At 44.2% G+C, this 22,489-nt stretch overlaps 1 long non-coding RNA gene across 1 annotated transcript; it reads left to right on the forward strand.

Moving 5' to 3' along the window:
• Window positions 1-3,200: 3,200 nt before the first annotated feature.
• On the forward strand, window positions 3,201-8,532 carry LOC118015734. The gene is made up of 3 exons (XR_004680691.1): window positions 3,201-3,698; window positions 8,104-8,163; window positions 8,447-8,532. It is a non-coding gene; the product is annotated as an uncharacterized LOC118015734 (long non-coding RNA).
• Window positions 8,533-22,489: the final 13,957 nt, after the last annotated feature.

Here is a 22,489-nt window from a genome sequence, read left to right on the forward strand (position 1 = left end):
AACATACATAGCCAACTGGGAGATAATTGGAGGCTACATTAATAATGACATGAAAACCTAAGGAAACAAACAAATAAGATGATCTTATTTCTGGGAAAAGTTCAAATTGGCATAGAAATTAAAAAATAATCTTGGTATTCTTTTATACTGCATGGCTCAGCAGTGAATTGCATGTATCTCATCATGAGAATGTGACCACGAAACATTGATCAAACCAAAGCTATGACAGAATTGTACCGAGAAGATGAGTGGTGTGTACCAGGGTAGGCAAATGATCATGAAAGCTAAATTCTTAAGAATCCGTAGATAATGCCTACTAGAGAAAAACCAAGAAGTGGCTTAGACACATGTGTTAAGTACCAAAATAAACAACTAAAAGATTTAAAAGCAGTTGTCTCTGAAGAAGCAGAAAATTGAGGAGGCGGAGTGGTTTGGAAATTGCTATTTTTTATGATAAGCTTTGTTGAACTATTTGACTCTTCAAACCACATGGACGTGTAAGTTTGGTAAAAATTAAAACAAACAAACCAAAAAAAGACAAACACAATTCTGAAACTCTTCCAGATGATCCAGAAAAGTCTATTTCTATCTCCTTGTTTTCTCAAATCGAACTCACTTTTTTCCAAGCAGCAGTTTTCTGCATGACTCCTCTATTATTCTCTGCCATTGTACACACATTTTCATAAAATAAGCTTTTGTGAGCTAGCCTGGGAATTCAACCATTGCTTATATTACTTCTCCAGAGATGTGTAGCTTCTAACCAAACAACTTCCAAAAAAACTTTCAGAACTTCTGTTTATTTATTGGAGACTACATTATCCATTCCCATAAGACTTTACATTACAACTGAAAAGGCATTTGAAAAATCAGAGAATATTCTGATTGCATGAAACACCATTCAAATTGTTTGGTAGAGTCAGTGAGTGGTGTGGCTCCTGGAAAGAGTAATGGGCAGGGGGTAGTCCCTGGGGAAGTCTTCATCAAAGAGGCTCAATTCAAGCTGAACCTGCCAGGATGGATTGTAGCTTGTGTAAATGGTGGTATCGACCAGGACTCTTGATGCAAGTGATAGATACTCAAGCCAAACTAGCCAAGCCAGAAGTAGAATTTTTTAGTCTGCATAACTAGGACATCCCAAGAGATCTGGCTTCAGGCAAAGATGGATCCTGGGTCCAGGAGGGGCACTAAGCTCTCTCCATGTCCATTACTCCCCCTCTGCAGCTCTAGTCTTACCCTTTCAGCTTTGCAACATAGGTGCTGATGGGATGAGTGGATAACTTTATTGGCTCTATATCGAAATCCCAGGGGAAGACCCTGATTGGTCCTCCAGCCGTTCAGGTGAATGGATACTATGGTGGGCCAGGCCTGAATCAGCTGCCAGAAAAGGGAAGATGGGGAATAAAGTGCTGGGGTGCCAAAAATAAAACCTATTACATCCCTGTGTAATTGTACATACCAAATACGCTCTATGGAGATTTATTAGAGCTTGGGCCTATTGGCAGTATAAGTAAAAATGCCTCATAAATGCTAAAGCACCATGAAATGTTGGTTGTGAGTCAGTGCTAAATGTAAGTCTACATTGGCCCTGCCCAGCCAAACTGCAATTACTCCTGGATCTTTAGCTCTCTGAATGTTTTAAGTTTTTCTTTCCTCCTAGCAGATTCATTTGTCACAGTTTCCCCGAATATTGGCCTCTTTCTTCTCACAGAGTCTGCTTCCAACTGCAGTGAAAAATTCGTTCATGTCATTTTTCAAAGGAAGCCAGAAGGAAAAAAAAAATGTCCAAAGTTGGAATAGTTTGAAACTGAAAACATAATGGATGTATGTGTGTGTAATCAGATTGTTCTCAGCATCTTTCACTCTACCGTTTCCCTAATCTATCGAGTCACTTTCTTGGCTTCGTTGCTCTAGTCCTCAAATAAGCCAAAAATATTTTGCTGATACTAGCTGCAATTTATTGAGTGATAGGATATTTGTAATGTACTTTGAGACTGAGCTTGTAGCCCTGAAGATTAGGCAATTAATTAACAGAGAAATATTTTTGCCATCTAGAGAAAAAACCAGTTTCAGAATAATTAACAGTCTATATTGGAATTTCCAGTTTTTATAAGGCTATTTTAGACATCTGATTTTTAAGTAGGTGTGAAGTGTTCATTTACTGCTGACAATGTGAAGTAGGCTGCTGCCTAAATTTGCTTCTGATAAACCTCTCAGTGATGTCAACACTTGAATACCTAAGGCTACATTGAGTTTTGTATTTGAAGGTATATGGATGAAAGCTAACTACCTGTAAGTCTGAGTTTAACTAAAAAGACCTTAAGCCAGATCCTGATAATATTCTCTATAATGGACACTAGCAGGATCTTAGGACATGGCTTTTCCTTCGTTAGCACAAAATTACCCAAACAAAACATTATTAGATGACTACTCAAGGCCATTCTCAATCCACTTCTTCCTCACCAGCTTCCCACTGCAGAGACTAAAAATTCCGGGTATTTATTTTCCCAGCCTCCTCTGCAGCTAGATGGCCATATGATCCAGTTAAGGCCAGTCAGATGGAAGAGAAAGACGGTTAGGGGATTTGGGGAAAGATTTTTCCTATCTCAGTAAAAGACAAGATGCATAGGGAGAGGACCCTTTTGTGTCCATCCTTCCTGCTTCCTTCTTGTTTGGGTCACATTGGAGCTCTAGCAGCCATGTGTAACCATTGTTGAAACACTGAGTATAATAAAGCAGAAAAAGCCCAGGTCCCTGGGGCCATCATTGAGCCACTACACCAACTGGAATGGCCAGCCTTCACATTTCATACTAAATGTGACTAATAATCTCCTATATTTCAGCCATTGGGTGTTCTATCACTTTTAACCAAGGACATGATTATTTTTTTTTTTTTTTTTTTGAGAGAGAGAGATAGTGAGGGGTGAGGGGGCAGGCAGAGGAAGAGGAAGAGAGAGAATCTTAAGCAGGCTCCATGTCCAGCACAAAACCAAATGGGGTTCAATGTGGAGCTCAATCTCACAACCATGAGATCATGATCTGAGCTGAAATCAAGAGTCAGATGCTTAACCAACTGAGCCATCCAGGCACCCATTATCTTTAATTAATTCAGGGATATAAATTATTTACCCACTAACCATTCTCCGTTCTCCCCTTCCTGACTCTACCCAGATTTTTATTTGGGTATCCAGTCTTCCTATGTATTTCATGTAGCCCAGTGGATGCAGATTCTGCCCCCACTTCCAGAGGTGATCATCGGTTGACTTAAGTCAGTCAAAAAATTTCACTGCCCTGGCCTGGAGGGTGATTGATTCAAGGATTAGCTGCAACCTAAGTTATCCAACCAGGGTGAACTTCGGATTTGTATTTGGAACGCTAGGAAAAAAGTGCTCTCTCACCTTCTCAACTACTCACATATGAAGCCTGGAAAGCAAACAGAAGGCAGAACAGAAAGACGGAAAGAAACTGAGTCCATGATAATGTCCTTGAGGTGCTGGATCACCCTGGTTTTGCCATTACATGAGCTCATAAATCTCCTTTATTAAAGTCCATTTGAGTTGCATTTTCTGTTCTTTGCAACTTCAGAATGCATTCTGATTTGATACACCTCCTATCTGGACTGATGGGCAACAAAGAGGAAACACCAAATGGCGGCCTTTTAAGAAGTGACAGTGAAAACATCCCTCGATCCACCATATTAGGTAGGTGTATGGTCATTCATCCTTTTTTTTTCAATCACCAAAGCTGGAGAAAAATATGACTCACCAAACTGTCACATGTAATGTCACATGCCACTACCCTGTTGGGCTTTGAGCAAGTTAATTAGCCTGTCTGTGCCTTCGCTTCCGTATAGGTAAAATGGAGATGATAATCGTCTCATAGGGAGGCTCTGAGATTAAGTGAGTTAATGCATGTCAAGTGCCTCTGACAGGGCCTGTTCATAGTAAACACTCAGTAGATGTTGATTTTCATGATGATCAGGAATCCCCTGTCAACTAGGGATTGCACTGGGGAGACCAATATCTCCTGCCAAACATTCCCAGTGATCTTTGTACAAGATATCATCTTGTTGTTGAAGAGCTCACTCCTCTTCTTTCAGTCAAAAGAGAGCAAAATAAGATTCCTCGAGATTTCTAAACAGGCCCCACAACTCCTTAGCTCACACACAGATCTCTTATTCAGAGCTCCGTCCTGCCTTTCAGAAGGACCTGGAGCACTTAAATGCTATTGATTCTCACCCTCTGTGAAAGGGGGTTCTCCCCCTCCGTATCCTCTAACCCCAGGAATCCAGAACTAGCCCTCTTCGTGACAGCACACCAGCTCCACACCCAGCATGAGAAGAAAGACCAGTTGGGGCATGTTTATATTTGGCAATTGCCACCTCACCCCTCAGGCCCCTGGGAAAGACCAGGATGGATTTGTAGACCCAGAGGGAAAGAGAGAAACCAGGAGACTGAGAAGCAGCCTCTGTAAACAGGGTTCCTGGAACAACTGCATTGGTGACTTCATCCCTGGTCAAGGATGCCATAAAAAAGAGAAATATTCAATGATCCCCATTTCACATTGCTGTAAAAGACTTAGAATCAGGGCCCAGAGAGCTTGGGTTCCAGCAACATTCTGCTTTGACAGGACCTTAAAATGCCTTCTGGAGTCAAGTCAGGGAGAAAAATTCTTAAGGTAACTGAGTGCAGCAAATAACCAAGTATGAAGAATTTACTCTAATTGCCAAAAAGGAATATGGCCAAGGCTCCTCAGGAAAGGGGGAAAAAAGTGAAAAAGAAAGCAGAAACATTATGATAAGAAGAGAAGGGATGTTCATTTTCAAACAGGAGATAAGATATGGATTAAAGTTCATCCTCAGAATAGCGTAGCAAGAAACTTTATAGCCAAACTGACTCCCAACCGGAAAGGTCCCTGTTTCTCGGATCTGTTTGAATTATAGGGAAAACTAATTGGATCTTCATGTTTACCATGGAGGAAACCAAGTGTTACTCAGGATGTAAATCCTGGAGGTACTTTAAAAGGACAACGTTGACCTTTACAAGCCTCTAGACTTATAGATCTGTAAGGAGAAAAAAATTGATTTCCTGACCTTTGACTGGTTCCTTGTCATTTTTTTTTTTTTTTTTTTTCCCTCTGCACAGGGGCCTCTATTCCCCTTATTCTCTCCCTGGTGTTATTTTTTCTGACTGTGTCCTCTGTCCCTGGTCAGACCCAGTGGAAGGGAATGGGCCCATTTCCCAGTCCAGCCCTGGGAGAGGCCAGCATGGGCTGAGGTGTGACTCCTCTATACGATGACCCTGGGTGAAGCCTGCTGCCCTTCAGGGGCCTCCACAGTCTCTAGAAGCTGGCTCACCTCTTCAGCAATCCTCTGACAATAAGACTGGCTACCACCTTGGGCACCTACTGTGTGTGGAGTATTGTGGTAAGACATTTTCGGACAATATCTTAATTAATCCTCACAACAACCCTGTGTGTTTGGGCCTCTAAATGGCTACACACAGCTCTCTCATTTCACAGGCCAGGAAACTCCTGTTGTCCTCACCCCATCCTTTGTCCTTCTTCCTCCTTTCTTCAGCCCACCTTCCTGTAAGCAGAGAGGTGAGGTAAGTGGAGGGCAGATCATTGGAACTCAGAATTTCAGGGCTGATGGGACAGCTGCTGCTAAGAAAGGAAACTGAGGCCTAGAGACAGAGCAACTTGCCATACAAGGCTCATGCAGTTCCCGGGAGGCAGGCCCAGGGGCCCCCACAGCAGCATTGTTTCACTATGGCACACAGCATTTTTTCTCATTCACCTAAGCCTGATCAAGGAGGCCACAGTGAATCCCCATTCTTCAGTGTGAAGTAATTCCCTGTGAGCTGTCTGCCATCTTTAGTGTCAGAATCTATAGGGAGAAGAGAGGGGAATTTGGAGGCCATTGCCGGATTGGAGAGAGAAGTGGGGGGTGAGGGGGCAGGGAAATAGATGAGCACACCAGGGAGAAGCCAGACTGTGGGAATGGCGGTATCATGGGGCAGGGGGTGGACGATGCTAAGTGATTCATCAATTTATCCCCAATCTTCAAGCAAAGATGACCCTTCTCAAAACAGGCAAGGGGCTGGGCAGTGTGATCTGAGATCTGTTTACCTCAAGGACCTGCATAGGGGCCCCAGGTCATTGCGTTTTGCCATTCAAATAGTTTACAGCAACATCTCTTGCTTTTAAGGCATTTGCTTACCATCATGAAGATTTTTGTCGTATTTGTGAACCATCTGCAATATTATTTGCTTAACAATTTAGATCTATTTTTAAAAACAAATAGGTAGGTTTTAGGGGAAAGTTTGCATCGGTAGTATAAATGTAAAGTCAGTGTCATTTGCCAAAAATAGAGGCATAATAATAAATACAATGAAAACAAAACAATGTTATTAGATGCTAGCTAGCTAGTTGTCTGTCAAAGGCTCTGAGCCTCAGCTTTGTTCTCTTTTTGTTAAAAAGAGAGATTACCAAGCGTTAGGTGTTAGGTATTAAAGACAGAGCCAAATGGAAATTGTCTCCTTGACCTAAACCAGAAGGATTGACAGAGAAGTTAAAAGCTGTTGAACATCATCTAAATTATCTTAGGAACTACCAATGGTCTTCATCCCAGACTCTGGGGAGTTCTGTGGGCCCCTTTCATGTTTCTCCAAAAACCAACACAGTTGCACACAAGAATTAATCAATTCATCAGAGACCTATTATCCAACACTGTGAGTTGGAGTGATTCACTTCTCTGGACTTCAGTTTTCCTCATCCACAAAATGGGAGAGAGACCAGATCATGTCTCCCAGTCTTTTCCAGCTCTAGAGCCTACTTCCACTATTATCTAAGGAAACAAATATCAGATCTAGGACATAGGACAGCGTGGATGTAACAGGCAGCCAGATGGTGACTTGAAAGGTGATACAGAAGGGGCCCGAATATTGGGGAAGGGGCGGGGTGTGGAAGTATCACAGATGATAGTCATCCTGTTCCCAGCTTCACCAGGGGCCACTGAAATAACATGTTCAGCCCAAAAATGCTCAGATGGTAAAAATGTAAAACTCTGATCATTTCCTCTTCAACACTCAGATTTCAGAACTAAATTGCATAATTTGTAGGGAGAAAATTTATTTCATTTTCCTTTTAAAAAATCATTATCTACTTTCTGATATGAAGCAGAATAGACTGGTTTCTGTTTGCTTGAGAGGTGGTTTTGGGCAGTGGTTAGAAACTTGGCCTGAATTCCTTCATTTACTAAGGGTGTAACTTGGGTAAGTAAGTCTCCACCTTTTTTGTTTTGTTTTTTTTAAAGATTTTATTTATTTATTTGACAGAGGGAGACACAGCGAGAGAGGGAACACAAGCAGGGGGAGTGGGAGAGGGAGAAGCAGGCTTCCCGCCAAGCAGGGAGCCCAATGCGGGGCTTGATCCCAGGACCCTGGGATCATGACCTGAGCCGAAGGCAGACGCTTAACGACTGAGCCACCCAGGCACCCCAGTAAGTCTCCATCTTAAAAGGGGGATTAATAATTATACCCACTGTGGTACCCATTTGTGGTGCATACCACTATTAAATTGCAGTGATTGGGTAAGAAAATCTGGGTAAAGTGTTTAGCACAGTGTCTAGCAAACAGTAAATGTGTAAACAAAAATACTAGCTCGTAGTGTTTCCTGCCCATCTTGGCCCTTCTACTTGCTGTCCCAATACAGACCCCTTCCCCGCAACGCCTGCCCTGCTCTAGTTCTTCTTTCTGGCCTTGATGATCACTTTTCTCATGCTCCAGCTGGTTCCTCTTGGTATGCCTGTCTCCATGTCCCTTTCCAGATGCAGTCAGCACTCAATAAATCTGTTGAATTGTGTAGAGCCCCTTTGAAAATAATGGAAGCCCCCTTTCACTGAAAACAGGGAAGATTTTACATGGATATTTTTATACCACCTTCAGATTGGCCGCTGAAAAACCTAACCCCAAAGTGTGTTATACACGAGGAATATCTGTGCAGCATAAGCAACCTTTACAGGGCTTGGTTGAAACAATTCCTAGTTTGTTAAATTAAGATGGGGAAGAGAACATAATCTCCCACTTCTGTTTCATTTCACCCCAGGATAAGGAAGAGAAGAGGATGCAAGTTTCCTAACTGTCCTGGTTTTCTTCTTGGATTCATGTAAGTGTGTTTACAAAATAGACTCAGTGGATTCCTTAGTAACACACACAAGATTAGCCCCTTCTGATATCTGAAAAATATATGAATTGCTGAACTGCTGATGAGAAAGATCCGTGAAGAGTTTTTTTTAATTGGTTTAGTAAGATTATTTCCAGTCAACAATTCCCTAGTTTAGTGGCAGAAGATAGATCTGTTTTCCATTAAAGTTAGATGCCAGACTTTTGAATCACTCAAAATAAAAACTATTCCCTTAAAGAGCCACTTGCTATCATTTGTTTTACAGCAAAAAATAAAAGTCAAGATAGAAACTATTATCACAGAACAGCATGCTGAAGAGGCACCAGCAATGATAAGAACACAAACAGCTCTTATACTGGTACTCAGTTTCCAACCACCGAGGCAGGATCCTCCGGGCTTCGTTGGAAACAAATAAACAAACAAGCCAACTGGCCCTCATTTGTTTCCATCAGCTCAATAAAAACGGCTGCCTCCTACTTGAGAGTTAGAAAATGCTTTCTTGTCTAATTTTTATTTGGTCCTCAGGACATCCCTGGGAGGCACCAGGGTGTGTAAGAGAGATAACATCGAAAACAGCCCCCATGTCCTTAGACTGATGAATGGATAAGTACAATGTGGTACAACCATACAATGGAATATTACTGAGCAGTAAAAAAAGGAGCAAAGGACTGAACTGTGCTATGATATAGATGAACCTTGACAACATTAGACTAAGTAAAAGAAGCCAGTCACAAAGGACCGTATATGGTACGAATCCCTTTCTATGAAATGTCCAGAATAGGCAAATCTATAGAGGCAAAGAGTAGATTGGTGGTTGCCTAGAGCTGAGAGAGTACGGTGGGGTTGGGGTGGTAGAGAGCTGAAGTGGAGGTAACGAAAATATTCCAAAACTGAGTGTGGTGATGGTTACACAACTCTGTGACTACACTAAAAGCCAGTGCATTTTAAACGATAAATGTACCTATTGTGTGGTTTCTTATATCTCAGTAGAGCTGTTTTTAAAGAGAGAGATAACATCATGGAGTCTATTTTTGGCAGTGATGTGGGTTCCATCCCAGCTTGACCACTTAGTTCCTGTACGACTTTAGCCACATTACTTCAACTTTCTGAATCACTAGTGACCTCTCAGAAATAATACTGCCTCCCTTGCAGGGTGGGGCAGAGGATCCGCTCCGTGCTCGCCCGCAGACTGACTGCCTGGCTGGCTGGTGAGGGTGTGCCTTGTACTTGACGCATGGTGACTCTCCTTACGACCATTCTGACGCTGAGCTCACGGAGGCTCAGAGCATGAAACGCCTTGGTGATGGATGGGAAACGGCCTTGACTGGCCTCCTGACACATGGCACAGATCTGCCTTCTCTGTTGCCTTCTTTGAGGCAGAACAGAACGTTTAAAAGAACATCCGAAAAAAAATAAAAATTAAAAAATTAAAAAATAAAATAAAGGAACATCCGATTTGGAAGCAGATACAGTAGGCATTACCCCTTCCATGCACTAGCTCTGTGCTGCTAGTTGAGGACGCAGTGGAAGGCTCAGTGGTCCCTGTCCTAACGGGGTTCACAGAAGAATGACTAGGAGAACCCGTTCAGGAGCTGCATTGACCAGAGGTAGACCATAGGCCCTACCACTGATGGGCTTCAGAATCCTGGGCAGGTTATTTAACTTGCCTAAGATTCAATATCTGCAAGTATCAGATGAAAATCATAGTAACACATAATCTCTGTGTCAACTATATTCAAAAAAATTTTTTTCTTTTATTGTGAAGGTGTTTTTTATTTTTTTTATTAAGTTTGGTTTTTTTTAGTCCCAGTGTTGTTAGCATATAGTGTTATATTGGTTTCATGTGTGCAATGTAGTGATTTAACAATTCTATACGTTACTCAGTGCTCATCATGATCAGTGTACTCTTAATCCCCTATTTCACCCCCCCAAAATTTTAATAGTAATACATAATCTATAACATCAGTGTGACCATTTAATCAGATGATCTATATGAAGTATTAAATGACACATACTAAACACTAAAGAAATAACTGTTATTACTATTTTATTTATTATTATCACTAAGAATAGTATCTCTGGCCAGAGGATCATCTTATTCAAATTCTACTAGCTTATTTCCTTATTTATGAACTGGAGATATTCATGATTATCTCTAGCTTTTTATGTAAGCCAGACAAGAAAATGTGTGTACAAAGTATTTTTGACTCGGGATTATTATTTAATCCCAGGAAAGTAGCACCACTCAGAACCCCGAGTGAACCAAAGTAAGGCTTTGTCTTGCCTCCAACAGCAAGCCCTTCTAAATTACAACCCTGGGAAATCAAGATGATAGTAAATTATCTGGGCCATCCCCTGGCCTGGGGGACTTCGGGTTAGGGTTCAGGTAGTAAGTCCTAGAGTAAGTGGACGTGTAGCCAGGCTGCAGATTGATGAGGGCCGAGAGGAGCTGGTTATTTGATCCCCAGGAAATGTTTCTGTGCTGGGGTCACTGTTGCCAGCTTTTGAATCAATAAGGCAGCACCTTTCAGACCAGAAAGTTCAATTCTATTTATCAAGTCAAGAGAAGTGAGAGAAGCAGAGGCATTGATGAAAGCAGGGCACTGGCTAAGCTGCGGTGGAGGCCAAAACTGTACCCCTCCTAGAAGAGGGCTGGATGAGGCAGAGCGTCTCCCGGTTTGCATGGGCTTCTGGGGGCTTCCAAGGGCGGAGGAGGGGGAGGTCTGCCCTCAAGAGCTCTACCACCTCTCTGACCTCTCCAGAGAAACAATCACCAGGCACCAACTCATCCCAAACGCCTTTATTAAACGCGTACCAGGGGCTAGGCACCATTCTCGGCACAGCTAATACTCATTCGCGCATTCGTACAACGGTAAATATTGAGCACGTACTCTGTGCCAGACCCTGGGTTAAATGGAACAAGGAATGAGACATGGCCACTCACCGAGTTTCCAGTTTCATAGGCGAGAGGAGGAAATCAGCCATTACAGAGTGATAAACAGTAGGAGCAAGGACTCAGCAGGGTGCTCTCAAAACACATAGGAGGGAAACCAGACCTGGAGGAATCTAGGATGGCTTCCCAGAGGAGGTGACACTTCCGTCAGGCACTGAAGGATGAGTAGAAGTTACCCATAGGAAAAGGAGGAAGAGACTGCAAGCAGAGGGAGTAGCATATCCAAAGGTCTAGATGTGAAACCCAGAGTGTTTTTGCAGAATAGAAATTGTTCCACTTGGCTGTAGTAAAAAAAGTACGTGATGGAGACGGACCAGAAACATGGCTAAAAAAGATTAACTGAAGCCATGTATCACCTACCTGCTCAAATTATTCCGTGGTGTTTCTGACCTGGCCGAAACACTCCTTAAGAATCCTGGCATGTGGCTCGACAAACAAGGCCAAGAAGAATCGTTTGAAAGAGTAACGGTCCCTTGCCATGTGTGCCACCATCTGGGGACTGAGCAACAACAGAGGCTCCTCCCTCGATTCCCACTGCTAGCTAGCGAGGCTGCCTCCCGAGTCTGAAGGCCTGCCAGCCAGCTTCAGTCCCCCAGGAAGTATCTGTGCCCCAAAACCTAGAGCAGGCACACTGTGTAAATCATGACACAAAAAAGCAACCATCGTCAAAATGTGGGTTCTCTTGGTGACCCTATGTTCATAACTCGAAACCAAAACACCCTTTCCACCCTCCCCCTACTCCCTTTTCCACTATGTTAACTTGGCCTTTGAAGTCACTAAAAACTCCCCGAAGGGGGAGACCCCAGGAGGCAGGCTGGCCCCTTATCAAGGAAATGAATCAAACTCACCCTTTTATGTTATGGCATCATATCCCTTGGGTACTTCTCCCAATCTGCATGTTACGTGGCCTCCCTGGGTTCCCATCTAATGCACTCCCTCGAGTACTCGTCACCTGTGGGTCTGGGGCAAAGAGGAAGGATGTTCCACCAAGCAAGCTACATGGCCGCCAGGACGGGGTGATGGGCGGAGGCTCTGGTTCCCTTGGTGAAGGGGAAAAGACGGAGAGGGGAAAGGAAGGACACAAGATGAGCTAACTGAAAAGGCTTTCCTTGGGAGATATACCTATGTATTTATATGCGTGTGCTTGACTAAGAGTGGAGCAGCTGAGTGTTTCTCAAACTTAACCGCCTACGAATCACCTGGGGGAGTTTGCGAACATTCTGATTCAGTGCATCTGGGGTGAGGCTTGAGGTCTGCATTTCTAAAAAGCTTCCAGATGATAACCACGTTAGTTATCTATTGCTGCATAACAAATTGCCCCCAAATTTAGCAGTATGAAACCATAATAATTTACTGTCTCACACCGTGCCCGAGGGGCAGCCTAGCCGGAGGCTTCTGGCGTGGGCTCTCTCAGGAGGTGACAAGCAGGCTGTCATTCGGGCTGCGGTCTCCAAAGGGACTGGCCCCTCCACTTCCAGGCGCACCCTGGGTGGTTGCTGTTGGCAGGAGGCTCCAGTCCTCACTGTGTGGGCCTCTCCAGAGGGCTGCTTACGGGTGGTATTGCTTCACCTGAGACGGAAACCACAGTCTCTTTACACATAACCCCAGAAGTGACATGCCATCACCTCTGCCATATTCTATGTGTCAGAAGGCCACACAGAAGGTGAGAGGAATGACACTCCACCTCTAGAGAGGCAGAGAAGCAACACATGGGGCCATATTTTTAAAGCCATCACAGGCATCAGTCCACACTGAACAGTCTCTATAGGCCTGCTGCTGAGGTTGGAAAGTCACTTAACCTCTCAGTACCTCATCTGTAAAATGGACATAATGATGGAACCCATCACGTAGGGTTTTTGCCTTACGAATGAGAGGATGCACAGAAACCGCTCAGCACAGTACCCGGGGTGTGGAAGCGCTCGACTAATGGTAACCCCTGGGATTATTATCCATAATGTTGTCCCTTGAGAGGCTGACCTGTCTCCCAATGCCGGGGGGTTCCAGGCTCTGCTCTCTTGCTCCTTGGTCCCAGTGCCGCTCAGTGCACGTTGCCTTCTGTCCCCTGGAGCAACAAGGCGAGTACTGAATTGTGCCAGAATCCCAGAGACCTTCTGCCCAGCCTCCAGCCTCCCGCAGAGGGGCTGCTGGGTGGGTGGGGTAGAGGGGAGCAATGCCTGGAGAGCATGAAACCAAGGTCAGGGATGCAGTACATACAGTCACAAGTGGTCATGGGGGGATGTTAAGGGTCATCTTAGAACTAGACCCACTGAATCAGAATCTCGGGGTAACCTGCTTTTCTAACACCCTCTGTAGGAGAATTCCTCTGTACATTGGAGTTTGAGAGGCACTGCACACAGATGTAAGAGATTTATTTATTCACCTACGCCCCCCCAAAAAAAGAACGGGAAGGCTTGACTGTGAGTTCCTGAGAACAATAATGAGCTGTCCTCCTGGGGCCTTGTCTGAGGCCAGAGCTGGACTGGCCCTGGGGTTGACCCGGTGCAGAACTTCTGTCCTGGTGACTAATGATGCAGCGCGGCCCAGCCTGACTGTGGTTTGTCTACAGGCCCCATGACAGGCCCATCCACCCAGATAACCGCAATCTTGCTTTGTGGGATCAAATACTGGCTCAGGATTTATGAGTCCAAGAAACGACAAGGCTGTGCTAGAGAGGGGGCGGCGGAGGGCAGGGGGCGGCCTCGTCTCCCTCCAGAGCCTTGGCTGCCTTACCTAGCTTTGGGCTGCAGGGCAGGCCGAGAGGACAGGCTACTGACCATCTTGGGTCGGAACAGGGTCAGGGTGCCAATGACTAGCCTAGCAGCTGCTTCATGTCTGCACTCAACCCCTTCCACCGCTGCTAGAGGGTGAAATCATTGCCTGGTACACGCTGGTGCATCTTGTCATCCTAAAACTGGAGATGAGGTTAAAAATAAAAAGAAAAGCAGCATTCTCCCATTCTGTAATCAGGGAATGGAAAAGATGTTTGTCTTTGTTATCCCCTCCACGATGAGAATTAACGGCCTGCTGAGTGCTGAGAGGCTACGGGCTTGAGTTAGGAATTCCAGTAGGCATCTTTCTAGCTTGGTTCCTCCTTTAGGAGCTTGGGCCTGTGGCTCCCACGGCTTTGGAAAGTTAGGAAGTGTGGGCACACGCCAACCTGCGTGTCCAGGTGTCCGGTTCTCACGGATGACAGCAGGGCAGCGTTCACGCACTGATTTACCCATTTATTCGTTCATTTAAGGAATTTGATTAAATGCTCTTTGCCAGACACTTTCTTAGGCAACTGAAGATACACCAAGACTGATGATGGAGCTTACATTCTGGGCGGTGCCAAGTGGAGACAGATAATAAACAAGGAAACATACAAAGTAAGGTAATTCCCGCGTGTGATGAAGCAGGGCTGGAGGTGGCGAGGAGCATTTCGAACAATCATTAACCTGTGTTGCGGTTGGAGAAAGCAAAGAATTAGAAATGGACTTGCAATCCAGGCCTCCAGTTCCTTTATTGTTCCTCTTCTAAAAGGGTTACCTGACGAAGGACTATCTGTTGTCCTCTTTCCAATTTCCATTTTGTTTGGCTAGAACATCGCGCAGTCTTACAGGACAGGGACCCCATTAACAGCATGGTTGTTACTGCACAGATTTGTCCAGGTCAGATTTTATTGTTTTTGGCTTGAGCCTGCTGCAAAATTTACAGAGCAAGGAGAGGTACAATGTGGTCTACTGAGCAAGTTACGGAGTGAGAGTGAGCTTCTATGCTTGAAGGTACTTAGCATTTAAAGGCAATTTCATAAAGTCACCATTAGACTAATACATCACAATGGCAATTCAACAATGACGTCCAAGGGTTTTAACTGTGATTTTTGCCGCAGCCAGTATAGAAAAGCCTTGAAGGTAGGATTGGGTGATTTTGCTTATACAGTTTGGGGGTGATAGAACTCTCTGAGCCCTGTGGAACACTGTGAACCCGAAAATGCACACACCTGCATTCACATAAAATTTCAGGGTCCATGAACTCTTGAAGTCCATCCAGGGATCTCTCAGGGGATCCAAGGACCCTAGTTTCCTGCTCTAAAATTTATATTCAGGGAAAGATGTCCCAGATATTTTTAAGTGAAAAAAAATAAATTACAGACAGTATATATAGCATGATTCCATTTTTCTTTTAAATGTTATATATAAATGAACGTTTGATACCTGCAGGGAGTGGGATCAAGTGAAAAGTTTACTTTTTACCTTTTATTTTATATACCTCATTTTTAATTATTTTATATAGCAAACATATTACTTTTGTAATAATCTTCTTAAAAATTAAGCCTTAAAAAATAGAAATCATGACCATGAGTCAGACAGTGCAGTTATCCTTTCTGGAAAATTAATCTTGACTGAAACCAATACTTCCAGAAGGCTCTAGTGTGGACCAGAATATAAGGGGCTAAATACAAGGTTATGGGGAAGGTCTATCTCAGGGCGCTTTAGATGTAGGGTTTTTGGACTTAAAGATTCAACTGGGTAGCAGTGGAATAATTTAGAAATGTATTTCTTTTTTTTAAAGACTGACAGAGAGAGGGAGAGAAAGCACAAGCAGGGGGAGCTGGAGAGGGAGAAGCAGATCCCCAGCTGAACAGGGAGCCCGATGCAGGGCTTGATCCCAGGACCCTGGGATCATGACCTGAGCTGAAGGCAGACGCTTAACGACTGAGCCACTCAGGCACCCTAGAAATGTATTTCTGAAAGAATTTGTCTCCAATGAGGAAAGAGCAAATTAGTCTGGAACGGTCTCCTCAGATCATTTTAGGTTACCTTGGAGAGGTCTACCACATAAAGCATTAGGATTAAAGATCTCTGTTCTTGGGGCGCCTGGGTGGCTCAGTCGGTTAAGCGTCTGCCTTCGGCTCAGGTCATGGTCCCAGGGTCCTGGGATTGAGTCCCGCATCGGGCTCCCTGCTCTGCGGGAAGCCTGCTTCTCCCTCTCCCACTCCCCCTGCTTGTGTTCCCTCTCTCGCTGTCTCTCTCTCTGTCAAATAAATAAATAAAATCTTTAAAAAAAAAAAAAAGATCTCTGTTCTTAGAAATTGGTTGCCAGTCTTCTGCTGAGTCCTCATCAGAAAGGAGCAGAGCTGAAATAAGCAAGGGGAGTGATAAGCTCAACTCCCACAGTTCCATACCTGGGCACGGATCACAGGGAAAGCTTACATTTGGGGGTATTTGATCATGCACACATGGATCCCAATAGAGAGGTACAGAAATTCGGTCTATCATGTGTTAAATCATGACTCCCTTCCCATCTGTACTCCCTGCTAAGGTGGCGAGTAGAACATATAAGAGTACTAAGTAAGGCACTTTGCGTTCAGGAATCATTTACCGCTCTAAGGGTAGATTTTTGCAAAACCATAGAGCTTTGCCCATCACACGGTATATTAAAGGTGGCTCAGCCACGCAGGGAAGAAAGAGACCAAGCCCTCCTCTGAATTAAGTCCTGGCCTGTCTCCACTGCTTTCCTCCCCACATGAAACCACACGTTGTTGAGAACAGGCTTGGGCCAGCTTCTGCTCCATTTTCCCTGGCCTTGGGGCATGGAGGCCAGTTACATTTACTGGAGTCACTCCGTCTGCTGTGCCCTTGGCCAGTCCTCTTGAGCTTGTGCTGGACTGGGTTAATTGCCACACCTCAAAATGGCTCTTCTAGGGGAGGTAGGAGAAGGCAGTGATTCAGTTAGCTATTATTAACACAGTTTGAGTGATACAGGCAGAGCTACTACAAGGCAGAGATGGGTCCTGCAAAGACCTACTCGGCATCTGTGGGTGAAGGTGAACACCTCTGTCCCACCTCCAGGGAGTAAAAGCATGTACTGGGTTGGGATCATTCTGACCCTTCCCATCTTGAGACCGAGGCCATCAGAGGGTCCCAGGACAGCCCATGACATCAAGAGCCCACATGACTTCATTATTAGCCACAGCAACTGCCACCCTCCTATATTCACAGTGTGCTTTCTGGCCACACAACACAGCCACATGAATTAGTTATCTAGTTTGATCCTTACGATATTATCAGTGAGGCCCAGAGGAGTGGCCCCACTACAGATTAGAAAAGTAAGGCTTACTGGTGGTGGGTATTGAGGAGGGCACGTTCTGCATGGAGCACTGGGTGTTATGCACAAACAATGAATCATGGAACACTTCATCTAAAACTAATGATGTAATGTATGGGGATTAACATAAGAATAAAAAAAATTAAAATTAAAATTAAAATTAAAAAAAAGAAAAGTAAGGCTTGTAGCAGATAAGGAATTCTTCCCAGGTCTGCTCATCTCAATAGCAGAAGAGAAGGTGCTGGAAGCCAGGTCTTCTGACCGCAAGTCCAATGTTCTTTCCCCTCCACTAGCTGAGATTAAGCAAGTAACCACAAAGCACAGTCCAGCATTGAACCAGTGAGCATCCTGGGACATGAGCTGTGTTTTTCTTGGACCCAGCAAAGGAAGCAATCCTTTACCCCCCAAAACAAAAATAATAATAATTAGCTACCATGTTCTTGGCCCTCACTCTATGTCAGAGACTTCATAAATACTATCTCCTGATTCTCACAACAGCCCTACCTGGAAGGTACCATTATTCATGTTATGAATGAAGTAACCAGGGCTTGGGGGCATCCAGTGTCTTGTCCCAGACAGAAAGTGGTCACGCCAAGACTCCATCATCCAGGCTGCCACTGCGGAGGTCCGGATTCTCAGCCACCACGCTTGCCTCCTTCCCGCAGCAGGCTTGTTCCTCGATGCATTTATCAGGCACCCCACCCCGGGTCCTGACACCAGAACCTTTGCTTGGTAGCAGGTTAGTTGATTGAATCAAGCCGAATACTTCCACCTCGTCTGTTAACACCCCTTCAGCGATGGCGCATTAGGGGCCTAAGAGCCCTTAAACCAGCAACACAAAATCCCCTCTTTCTGCAAAATTGCTCTTTCAGATGGCGGTCGAACTCCACGAGGACTCAGAGAACAGATTCCTCAAACAGAGTCTCACTCGGCAGCATAATTAATAAATGTCCTGAAGAGGGTCAGGGGGAAAGATTTGCTGCCGTTTTGCTGGGCATCTGGGGAGTGAAACGCAAGCAATTCAAATACATTTTTTATTTCCACTTATTGCCTTTGTCAAGAACTTCCATATTCCATAGACCAGATGGATTAGGGTGGGTTTTGTTTTTTTTAAAACATAGTTCCATGTTTACGTGAAATAAGTCTCCCCCTCCCACCTCCGCTGAATAAAAAAGAAAAACTACATACAAAGAAAGAGAAAAGGCAAAAACCTAAGCCTCCATTGTCGACAAACGCTGGCAGAAATGTGGAAGAAAATTTTCTTTTTATGCAATTAATGCTTTTTCTCATGTTTCAGCAATTCTTTTTTTTTCCCCTAAAGCAACTCAGCACAAAGTGAATACAATTTGGTGGAGAGAAATAAACTTGCAACGGATTGCCCCCCCAAAAATGTGCTGATAGTGAAGGCGGGATTGAAGATTTGGGAGGTTTGCGCCAGAAAGAGAAAGCGAGCCCGGTTGCCTGTGACCTGGAAGTCTCAGCCCATCAAGTCCCAGAGTTCAGCTTCGGGTTTTGGTGTTCTCCTTGGAGACTCCGATTGATAGCTGGTGTCTCTGCGGATACAACTTGAACTAATTCCCAGGATAATGACCCAGCCTCCCATGATTTACTAACCTCACCGCTGTGCAGCCGCCGGACCAGGGCCCGTTAATCCTTTAATGGTCCCTGCAGTGCGTCCCGGAGCTGCTCCGAAAATTCCACAGCCCTCCCTAGAACACTGAGAGGCATTGAATGCCCTCTCCCCTCCCCTCCCCCTCTCCCCACCCCCCACCCCTTATCTTATCAGGTGGCTAATTCCCACAAATTATTGTGTGATTCAGGGGGGAAAAAATGAAATTGCTCTCAAATCATAAATTTGTCACTTTCTGGACAGCTGCTAAGTCAAGAAAATCTTGACCAAGTGGGGCTTAGTCACTGTTCTGAACAATTAAGACCAGTAAGTGCATTTGGCTCTCTCTCAAGCAATGTTTATGATGGGAAGGAAGAAAACAGTTTATAGAGAGGTTTAACATGCTATCCATTCTTAAGTGGAGTGTAATCCTTCACTGGGGTCATGTGACTCACAACACACTGTCCCAGGCAAAATGTCTCTATGGCCCACAGCATCCCTTTCCCTGTGGTCATCCTCAGGCTCAGTATTTGCCTTAAGATGGAGAATACCCAGGCTTCCTAAATCCGGTCCTACTCAGAGCTGAGAGTAATCACAAGGGCTGTAGGAAATATAGACCGCATGAGGTCCTATGAGCACTGAGCCTCAGAGAGGACATGAAGGCACTTTTCTTTTAAATTATACATCCGGAATCTCTCCACTTCTCACCACCTCGACCTCTACCAGTCTGTCCAAGCTGCCATCATGCCTCTGTTGGATTATTGCAAGAACCATCCAGCCTGTCTTTGTCCTCATCCACTTCAGCCTATTCCCATACAGCAGCCTGAAGGATCCTTCTATTTATTTCTTTACTGAGGTAAAATTCATATAGCATAAAATTAAATATTTTAAAGTATACAATCCAGTGGCTTTTAGTCCATTCCAAAGGTTGTGTAACCACCACCTCTATCTAGATCCAAAACATTTTCATAATCCCAAAGGAAGCCGGTACCCCTTAAGTCATCACTGCCCACTCTCTACCTTCCCTCGCCCCTGGCAACCATGAATCTGCTTTCTGTCTCTGTGGATTTGCCCATAGACACTTATACAATGGACTCACACAATATGGGACCATTTTCGTCTGGCTTCTCTCACCATGTTTTTGTGTCTCACTCACGTTATAGCATATATCAGTACTTCATTCTTTTTCATGGCTGAATAATATTCCATTGTGTGGATATACCACATTTAATTTATCCAGTCATCGGTTGATGGACATTTGGGTGTTTCCACCTTTTGACTATTGTGAAGAGTGCTGCTATGAACATTCTCATACAAGTTTTTGTTTGAATACCTGTTTTCAGTACTTGAGGTACATACCTAGGATTGGAATTGCTGGGTCATGATCCTTTTCATCTTTAAGTCAGATCAAGTTATTCTTCTGCTCAAAACCCTCCAATGGTTTCCCACCCCAGAATAAAAACAAAAGTCTTTACCATTCCCTACAAGATAGATCTTGCAACCTCTCTGAACTCACCTATTACTTGCCCGTTGGCCCCAACACACCAGCCTCCTACCGTCCTACACGGCGATGCTCCACCTTGGGCTGCTGCACTTGACTGTTGTACCTGGAATGCTTGCTCTTCCCTCCTCTCTGACTTCCTTTGGATCTCTAACCATATAATGACCCTATTTAAAATGGAGCTCCTGTCGCCTTTATCCCGGTTTATTGTTCTTCACCTGGCCTAATAAATATTCATTTGGTTTTCTTGTTATTGTTTTTGTCTGTTTCCCCCAAATGAATGGTAGCTCCATGGGAGCAGAACTTTTGTTTTATCCACTGACATTCCAGGACCTAGAACAGAGCTTGCACTGGCTAATAACGACTAGCACTTACGTGAACACCTGAGCTGCCGGAGGGGTGCTTTTATATGAAGATATCATCTCTGTTGTCTCCAATTACAGCAAGGAACATTAGTTCAATCTGTATGCATATATCAGGTTAAAAAAAAAGTTCAACACAAAGTAAATTAGGCATCACACCCAAACAGAAGTATTTTATACATATTCATTCAAATAATCTTGATGAGAGGCTATGGGTTAACTTAACTCACAGGCTTCTTGCAAAGAGGTTAAGTGAGTTGCCCAAGGGTTAAAACTAGCAAGTGACCGAGCAAGGAGCTTAAACCCAGCAAAGTGCTTGCCCTGAAGCACTATACTATATGATCTTACTATTTGAATGCATTGGATGAATGAACACACAAAAATAGAAGCCTCAGAGATCCAAATTTTCATTTCAAGAATCAAGACGGACTTAAAACACTTGCTGTGGTCTGGGTTATTAAAATATATTTTCTTCCACAGCTAAGAAAGAGTTTTGAGTTGTGATAGGACAGTTACTAAAGTAACAGAGTTGACTTTTGGGGGTACAGATACATATGGGGGTTTGAATTGCAATCCACACCCAAGAGCATGAGAACTAAGATAACTTTATTTTCCTAGAATGGAACTTAATTCCTATGTCACAGTCTCCTGTCACTGGGGTCTAATCTTGGCTAATGTTAAAACGGCTAGTGCAAGTTTCAGGAGACTCACTGCCAAAGCCTGGAATATTGTCTTTTTGCTGTTCCAGCAATCCTCGCACACAGATACTCCCTGAGACACTTCCCCTGTCTACCTGTCCCCTTTGGGCCTGGAGGGCATTAGACATTCAGTCGGGCCATCTATAGCACCCTACCACCCCGTCTACCCAAGGCACATCACTTAGCCACCTCCCTCTGGAGTCTTGCCATCTCCTTGCCAAAGCCCCTCCTCCTGCCTAAAGGAATGTTTTACTGGTCTTCAGAAGAAATCCTTCTTTCTTTTTAAGTTGTGATTTCTTTTCAGAGTCACTCCCTCCATGATTTCTTTCACTCCGTGGCAAATACAATACAAAAATACATAAAAACTCAAAGAAGGTACCAGCAGGCCATCTCCTCCTATCCTATCAATTCCCTGAGGAAAGAAACCCAGGGACTAGCTACTAGAACAGGGAGAGGGAGAGCAGAATGCTAGGAGAAAAATAAGGAGGATAATATTTCCAAAGCAGTATCCCCAGCCGACATATTATTGAGCACACTATGGGCCAGTCATTGCTCTGGGTACTAGGGATATAGAGATGAACAAAATCTACCTAGAGTATGTATTAGTTTTCTATTGCTGCTATAACGAATTCCCACAAGCTTAGTGGCTTAAAATAACAAAAATGTATCATATTATAATTCTGAAGATCAGCAGTCCGAAGTGGTTCTCACTAGGCTAAAATCAAGGTATATCATCAGAGCTGCATTCCTGTGGAAGCTCTAGGGGAAAATCTGTGCTTGTCATGCTTTTTCCAGCTTCTAGAGGCTCCCACATTCCCTGGATCATGGATGGCCCTGATAATTCTGAGCTCTGCTTCTTTATTATATCTCCTCTGATTCTGACTCTCTTTTCTCTTTTCCTTGTAAGGGCCCTTATTACATTTAGGGTCCACCTTAATAATCCAAGATAATCTCCTCATTTTACAATCCTTGATTTAATCACATCAGCAAAGTCCCTTTTGCTTTGTAAGGTAACATATTCACAGGTCCTAGGGATTGGGACATCTCTGGGAAGCCGTTATTCTGCCTGCGGTAGGGGTTTAGAGTCTGGAGTTG

Source organism: Mirounga leonina, unplaced genomic scaffold (genome assembly GCF_011800145.1).
Source record: "Mirounga leonina isolate KUSES-001 unplaced genomic scaffold, KU_Mleo_1.0 Mir_166, whole genome shotgun sequence".
Classification (NCBI taxonomy): Eukaryota; Metazoa; Chordata; class Mammalia; order Carnivora; family Phocidae; genus Mirounga; species Mirounga leonina.